Source organism: Echinops telfairi, unplaced genomic scaffold (assembly GCF_000313985.2).
Source record: "Echinops telfairi isolate 266 unplaced genomic scaffold, ASM31398v2 ScPeMD7_3533;HRSCAF=4204_1, whole genome shotgun sequence".
NCBI classification, from domain to species: Eukaryota; Metazoa; Chordata; class Mammalia; order Afrosoricida; family Tenrecidae; genus Echinops; species Echinops telfairi.
Window position 1 is genome coordinate 30,662,111 of NW_022107432.1, and position 8,388 is coordinate 30,670,498.

The 8,388-nt window shown below is 47.0% G+C and overlaps 1 pseudogene; it reads right to left on the bottom strand.

The window, feature by feature from the left end:
• Positions 1–4,797: 4,797 nt before the first annotated feature.
• Positions 4,798–5,607, bottom strand: LOC115871191 (annotated as a pseudogene).
• Between the last annotated feature and the right edge of the window lie 2,781 nt (positions 5,608–8,388).

An 8,388-nucleotide genomic window follows, 5' to 3' on the forward strand; every position in this document is an offset into this window, starting at 1 on the left:
CGCCCTGGGGCGCCCCGGGGGAGGCGGGAGCCGCCCCGCCCCACCGCCCAAACTCCGTCCAGGAATTGACGGCCCGAGAAGCGGGACCCCAGTGTCCCCAACCCTGCCGAAGGGTGCTTGCCACAATCTCTCCATTAGATCTTTCTAAATGCAATCGCCTGATGGAGAGGCAGTCTAGGTTTATTGATGCAGACGGCCGGAAAAATGAAGAGGTTTAGCTAAGCACATACAAGTGGCTTTCCGGAGGCTATCTAGCTGAATTAAACAGGACAATAAGGTAACGAATTGCCCCGAACTATAGTAATATCCCATTATGGGGTAAAGGCTTAACATCTTTTTTTTGGAATCATTTTATTGGTGTCTCGTACAATTCTTGTCACAATCCATACATCCATCCACTGTGTCAAGCACATTTGTACATTTGTTGCCATCATTATTCTCAAAACACTTACTTGCCTTCTACTTGAGCCCTTAATATCAGCTCCTCATTTCCCCCTCCCTCCCCACTTCCCTCTCCCTCCTGAACCCATCATAATTCATAAACGATTATTGTTTTGTCATATCGTACACTGTCCAACGTCTCCCCTCGCCCACTTCTCTGTTGTTCATCCCCCAGGGAGGAAGTTACACGTAGATTCTTGTAATCAGTTCAAGGCTTAGCATCTTTTTAAGTCTCAACTGGTTATACTTAAAGATTTGCTTTTAGTAGAATCGAACTCCCTTCTCCTGGCCCTTCATTGCCTGGTTCTTTTTGTAGCTCTATGGTTCTGTGCGTTTGACTCTTAGGCTAAGCCGTATAAAATTGCCCTTTCTGAAGATCAAAACTGATCAAGTATTGGCAGCTTCCAACCTTCAACCTCACATTTGGGAAGTTCTTTATGCTGGGGAAGTTCTTTTGTACAACATGCAGAGGAATTGTTTGTGTCCAGTTTTAAAAGTCCTGACATAGGCACTAATTGGGTCAACTTGCACTCAGTCACATAGTAAATGACTAAAGGGGTGGCCTGTGTGTACTAGAGCTAGCTAGTATTGTTAAATAATCAGGAATTTTGCAAGTTGGCTGTTAGACCATAGATGGCTGAAATTGACCATGGAGGGAGTATTTTACTGCGTGGAAATCACCTTTCCTGTCCATCATTCTGGAAAAGAGATGATCGGTTCACTACTAGCTATTGAAAGCACTGCCCCATGCTGCTGTCACTGGAGTGCGAACTACATGGCCCAAGACCCTAAACAAGCAGCCACTGGGAGAAAGATAGAGAGAGTTTTGTATAAAGGGTGATTGAACATTGAGAAAGCAGCCCAGCCCAGTCCAGTCCACGCCCATAAATCCGATATTAGCCCATGTGTCTGATACCAATCTATAGTCCTCTTCAGACTCACAAAACACATGCAATGATGCCGAATGCAGGACGATCACAGGCCAGTGAGCAGGAAGTCTTTGGATCCAGTGGCGTTGTAAGCGTCTCAGCGCTGGCAGGGGTCTCTGTGGTTTCTCCAGCTCCAGAGGTCTGGTTGCATCAGGATAGGTCCATGTGGCTCCAGCTCAGGGCACTAGGGTAGTTCCATGTGTCTTGCCAGCTGCAATGTCTCCCAGGGAGTCAAAGATGAAGCTTTATTTATTTATTTATTTATTTAGTTAGTTGTTTGTTTATTTATTTATTTTTATCGTTTTATTAGGGGCTCATACAACTCTTATTACAATCCATACATACATCAATTGTGTAAAGCACATTTGTACATTCATTGCCTTCATCATTCTCAAAACATTTACTCTCCACTTAAGCCCCTGACATCAGGTCCTCATTTTTCCCCCTCCCTCCCCGCTCCCCACTCCCTCATGAGCCCTTGATAATTTATAAATTGTTATTTTGTCATATCTTGCTCTGTCTGACGTCTCCCTTCACCCACTTTTCTGTTGTCCGTCCCCCAGGGAGGACGTTACATGTAGCTCCTTATAATCGGTTCCCCCTTTCCAACCCACTCTCCCTCTACACTCCCAGTATCGCCACTCACACCACTGGTCCTGAAGGGATCATCCACCCTGGATTCCCTGTGTTTCCAGTTCCTATCTGTACCAGTGTACATCCTCTGGTCTAGCCAGATTTGCAAGGTAGAATTCAGATCATGATAGTGGGGTGGGGGTGGGGGCAGGATCATTTAAGAAAGTTGTATTTTTCATCATTGCTACATTGCACCCCGACTGGCTCGTCTCCTCCCCGAGACCCCTCTGCAAGGGGATCTCCAGTGGCCTACAAATGGGCTTTGGGTCTCCACTCTGCCCTCCCCACCTCATTCACTATGGTAAGATTTTTTGTTCTGATGATGCCTGATACCTGATCCCTTCGACATCTCGTGATCGCACAGGCTGGTGTGCTTCTTCCATGTGGGCTTTGTTGCTTCTGAGCTAGATAGCCACTTGTTTACCAATGAAACTTTCTAAAGAACATTCCGCTTGAGAACAGAAACAAGATAAAGGTGCCCATTTATTACTACTCTTATTCAGTATTGTTCTGGAAGTCCTAGCTAGAGCAATAAGGCAAGAAAATGAATGAAGGGCAGCGAAGTTGGAAAGGAGTGTTAAGAAAACCTAGGATTCCAGGAAGCAGTTAGCCCTCAGGACTAATGGCCCAGGTGAACCACAGCCTCCACTCGCCTGAGGCCAGAGGACGATGCTTGGCTGCTATTGCGGGTTCTGACCAGGGATGCAATAGAACAGCGGTTCTCAACCTGTGGGTTGTAACCCCTTTGGAAGTCAAACAACCCTTTCACAGGGGTCTCCTGATTCATAACAGCAGCAAAATGACAGTGATGAAGTAGCAACGAAAAAATTTTATGGTCGGGTGTCACCCCAACATGAGGAACTGTATTAAAGGGTCGTGGCATTAGGAAGATTGAGAACCACTGCAATAGAAGCTCTCTGTTAGCATGGAAGAGACGTGTAAGGCAAAACTCAGATTCGTAAAAACAATCAGACTTACCGATCTGATGGAGACTGGAGGAGCCCTTGGGACTATTACCCTTAGTCACTCTACTAATGTGGAACTGAAGCACCTCCTGGAGACCCCTCTCAACCAAATAATAGACACTCATGAGGAAAATGCTCTTAGAACAAGCAAGCACAGGAGACCAAGGGGGCAACAATTGCCCCAAAACAAAGAGGAGAAATCAAGGACAGGGCAATTGGAAGAATGGAAACAGGGATCCCAGGATGGAAACAAAGAGAGCTCAATTTATGAATTACTGAATGGAAAACTAATTTGCTGTGTACATTTCTCCCTAAAGCACAACAAAATAGAACCCCAAAACAGCCACAAGAGGACAATTTCATTCTATCACGAGGTCAACTGTGAGTCAGAACTGATCCAGGGGCACGTAGCCACCACACTGGCTCTTTGGCTATCTTGGGCCAAGTGAAGGCACGGGAACCCCATTATCTCAGAACCTCATACATCCCTGCAGAGAAAGTAAGAGCTGTGGGAATTGCACAATAGATACTGGGATAAGGGAGGCAACCTGCAAGGTCAGGGATTGTGGGAGAAAACACTGAAAGCTTCGGGATGGGCTGTGGCAGTTCTTAATCATAGTGCACGTTTGGTTACTATTTATGAAACATTTACCATGTGTCTGTACTGTTTAAAACACTTTGTGTGTGATCATTCATTTGATCCCTGCAGTAACTTTAGGAAATACAGAACACTCTTATCCTCAGCTTACAAATGGAAACATCGAAGTTCGGAGAGGCTGAGTCACTTGGCCAACGTTACTCAGCTCATACGTGGTAGAGGTGGGATGTCTGCTCGTGTTCTTGGGCTACACAGTATGTGCTGTATTCACTAGATGAGGGCGTTGTGGGGCTGCTGCTGCTGTTAGCTGCTCTTGATTCTATTCCAACTCGTGGTGGCCTGCTGGGGACAGCTCACCGGACCTGCCTTCCAACGTGCTTCTGGATAGATTCAGCCCACAGTCTTCAGCGAGTGGCCGAGTGCTGGACCATCTGTGTGATCTGCAATAGCAACCCCCAAATCTCAGTGGCGTACAATAATTACGTCTCATTTGGCTCATGTTCATTGTTGCCACGTGATGTGTCTTCTGCTGTGTTTCTGCCTTATGTGCCCTACTCTGGCTTCTAGGCCGCAAAGCAGCTCCAATCGTGGCCTTCCCCCAGAAAGAAGGGACATTTCAGAACCATGTGATGCTTCTTACGATTCTGCTTCGATGTGGCCATCAAAACCACGATGATGTATACATTCCACTGGGATGTACACATATGTATATGTGTGCGTGCGCACGCGCGTATTATATAAGCAAATGTGTTTGTCAGAATATGGAGAAATGAAATGTGGTGGGCCCCTGTGGCAGTTCCTCAAATGGCTAAAAATAGAACGCCATGTGACCTAGCAAAGTTCACTCATAAGCATCTACCCAGAGACTCAAAGGGACTTGTACCCCAATATTCTTTGCAGCAGTGTGTAAAAGGTGGAAACAAACACCCACCAACAGATTCATGGATGAGCAAAATAGAGTACGAGGGAAAGTAAAAGAAGCACTGCTCCGAGTGTTCCAGCCCGTGCATGCACAGGTTTATTCTAAGCAAAACGTGTTCAAACATGTCTCTCCACTCAGGGGGTGCCTGCAGACAATTTCCTTCCTGATGTAATCTTGCCAGGGTGCCTTCAAAGAAAAGGCTACTTCTCTTTTTTTTTTTTTTACAATATAAACGCTTTATTGAAAAGTCGCAGCTCATCCCCGTGTTGATCAAGTGGTCAGCCAGTCATCTGAGACCCGGCAGCGGCCTCAGTGCAGCCTCCGAGCTTCTGGCTCCGACTCCCAACAGAGTGAGCACATTGCTCGCGCGCGCGCACGGGGCTTTCACGTTGCGGATGATGGAGCGGCTCATGTCGTCCATGAACTCCACGCGCACCTGTGTGCACTGTCCCTGGGAGCCGGTGCGGCCCAGCACTTTGGTGACTCTGGCCAGCTTGATGGGCTGCACGCGGCTGGTGTCGATGATGGCAGCGCTGCGGCGGTCGGGCGGAGACAAAAGGCTACTTCTTGTGCTATGGGAAAAAATTATTTTGAGCTCAGGTCTAATAACAAACTTTTAAAAAAAAATAATATCAAACTTTAATAAAACTCAAGGGAACATCTTCCCAAATCATGGAAACTTTGCATCACGCTTCAGGACTGCGGCCTCACACAAAGCAACGGCTTTCTGATGGATGAGGGTTAAGGCAGGTTGAGAGGACTGTCAAGGATGAGCTCAGAGAAGGAAGACCAGCAATCTCAGTGAGTGAGGAAACTAGCCGAAGTCCAGAAGTTGATGGACATGAGACACCTTCCCCCATCCACCTGTAGCCCCAATCTGGCCCCCTCGGACTTGTTTTTGATCCCCAAAGAACTCTTAAAGTACATTGAAAAGAAACAGGACTTGAGTTCCTCAGAGATTCCCAAACTGCCATTTTGTCACAGTGAAAGTCAAAGAGCGAAGAATCCTTTGGGGAAGAGATGGAAACACCACCTTCACAAGTGTATAGCCCTTAATGGAGGAGATATTGAGAAGCAATAGCTTCACATTTTGATGTTTTTTATTTACGTTGCTTCCATGTCTCTAAGCATTTGCTGAAGAATTCTGAGTAGCCCAGCAAGTATTGTGATTAAGTTGTACGCCTGTAAAAAGTTGAATCAGCACAAGTTTTGTGATCGATAAATTTACTAGAACAACAACACAGAAGAGGAGCTGCTAGAGCTTCTCATCCACAACCAAATACCTCCTGGGATTTGCTTCCTTGGTTTGAAGGTTTGGGGTCATGGTTTCTGGGGCACTCCAGTGCACTGGCCTAGTAATGTGTTTGGTGTGTCTGTTCTACCTCCTAATTTGGTGTGTAATACCTGAAATTTTAAAATCTTGCAAGTGGTCATCGAGAACTAAAAACCAAACTTGCTGCCCTCAATCTGGTCTATTCCCACTCACAGTGACCCTGATGGACCGTAGAACTAACCACTCCTGGGGTTTCTGAGACTGTAAATCTTTCCAGGAGTTGAAAGCCTCAGCTTTCTCCCTTGAGTGCCACTCTTGAGGTTAGCACTGCAACACATAACCAGGGCTCCTAAACCAAGGTACATACTTTGTTTATACCCCCCTGGAGCAACAGAGGAAGAATGGGAGTCAGGAAAAGAAGGAAATCTGGAAGGCCTCCATGGACAACTGCCTCCTTTGCTAAGAGACCAGAAGACCTGGATGGTGCCCGGCTACCATGAGTGGGACTTTGGTCACAGAGCACATAGAAGAACTCTGATCAAATGGGGGAAACTCAGAACAGAATGTCAAATGTTCATAGACTCTACACTTTGTGGAACTATGGAAAGTGGATAAACCCTTGAAATTATTACCCTGAGATAATCGTTAAACCTTAAATCAACAATATCCTCTGAAGTCCTCTTAAAACTAAACAATAATTGAGCGTAACTAATTTTTTTAAAATCTTCCTTGAGCACTTCGCATTTTTAAGAACTAGCAAAAGGGATCACATTGGGGGTGGAGGAGTCTTGGAAGATTAGATCGGAACCTTCGGGACATGTTTATGTTCCTGAGGGAGGAACCGTTGTGAGAAGGAGAGTGAGGACAACTGTGGACATCGACAGCTGTCATCAGTGTCACTGAGTTGTGAGTGGATGTCTGTATATGCTCAACAACAACAAAAGCAGCAAGACTTAGAAGGAAAAACGATCTTGCTTAGGTATGGCATTCACCACATTACTTCCAGTCATACTCTATTTGTCAAAGTCTATCAGGAAGCCAAGCTGGGCTCAACAGGGGTTGAGAAACAGACCGCCCCTGCCACAAGGTCCTTCAAGCCACATGGCAAGCTACTGAGCAATGGATAATTGGGAATGGTCTTGGGTCAGGTTCCTAGAAGCAGATCCTGAGTCAAGGATTTGTGAGCAAGTGATTCATTAAGAAAATGTTTCTAGGAGAAACAGGAAAAAGGGGGGGGGGCAGGAATGAGGTGAATCCAAGTAAGGAGAGAATTTCACGCAAAGTCTCAAGACTTTCTGGAGCATAAACTATGTCACAGAGTTTTTCCAGAGATGAGACAAGGAAGTGGGGCTGTCATATGTCCCTAGCTATAAGTCAGCGGTTAAGGATTACACTAGGGCAGAGGTTCTCAACCTGTGGGTCACAACTCCAACCCAGAGAGACCTTCTGCACAACAAAAACAACACTGCACAATCCTGCACCACCCTCAATTGTTCCTGTGCCTGAGCCCATCAGTGCAGCCACTGCGTCGATCATGAAACATGTCCAGATGCAAAGTGGAATAGTGGTATCAGAGGTCCCCTGACTTCCTGAGAGAGAAAGAATCAACTTTAGCATCAGCCCACGGCTGAGTCCTCTGAAGCGGAAGTCTGACATACGGTCCCTCTCCAATCTTTGTTTGCCAGTCCTGACACCAGCAGTCCTCCCACAGCACTCTACTTCTCTGCCGGGTTCAGTCCTTCGTTGCAACAGCCACACAGAACTCACAAACAATCCTCACGAGCATGGGGTTCATTAGGGAAGCCAGAGGTTACAATTCAGGATCAAGGACAACTGAGGATACAATTCTTCAGGCAGGACAGCCCACTGGCAGGCCTCTCTCTGGCCCTCAGCCCCTCAACTTCTTGGTCTAGACGGGTTTCTGCCCTGTTTTGGCAAGTGTTACAAAGTTCTTTCATTCCGTCAACAGGTGCCCAGAGGCACCCCACTCTGCCAATAAGCCTCGATCGAGAGACATTCAGCTCTCTTGCTCATTGGGTCATTGAATCTAGTTGTGCCAAGTGCCTAGAGCAGCAATTCTCAACCTATGGGTCTCGACCCCTTTGGGGGTCGAATGACCCTTTCACAGGGGTCGCCCGATTCATAACTGTAACAAAATGACAGTGATGAAGTAGCAACGAAAATAACTTTATGGTTGGGAGTCACCACCACATGAGGAACTGTATGAAAGGGTGGCAGCACTGGGAAGGTTGAGAACCGCTGGACTAGAGGCACTCCACTCTCCCAGCTCGCCTCTTCCCTCGGCCCTTGGCTGTCTCCGTGGGCGTGGAAACCCGCTGTGCTGCTCTCCTGGTTCCACTGGTTGCTGGTTCCCTTCCGCTGCTGCCGTTCTCTAAAGATGCTTCCTGCTATCTCTAGTGTTAGAACTCTCTGGCCCTGTTTCCCTGGGCCCAAAGGATGGGCTCTGCTGCCATCTCTTTTTCTTGGTGCTAGTGGAGTCCCTGCTTCCTGCCTCTGAGATGGCTCATTGTGGCAGAGCGGCCACATCGACCCAACCCCTCAGTAGGATTCCATTTACCTTATTCCTGTGGTCACACCCAAGCATTTTGGTGGGCTTGATAAAATCT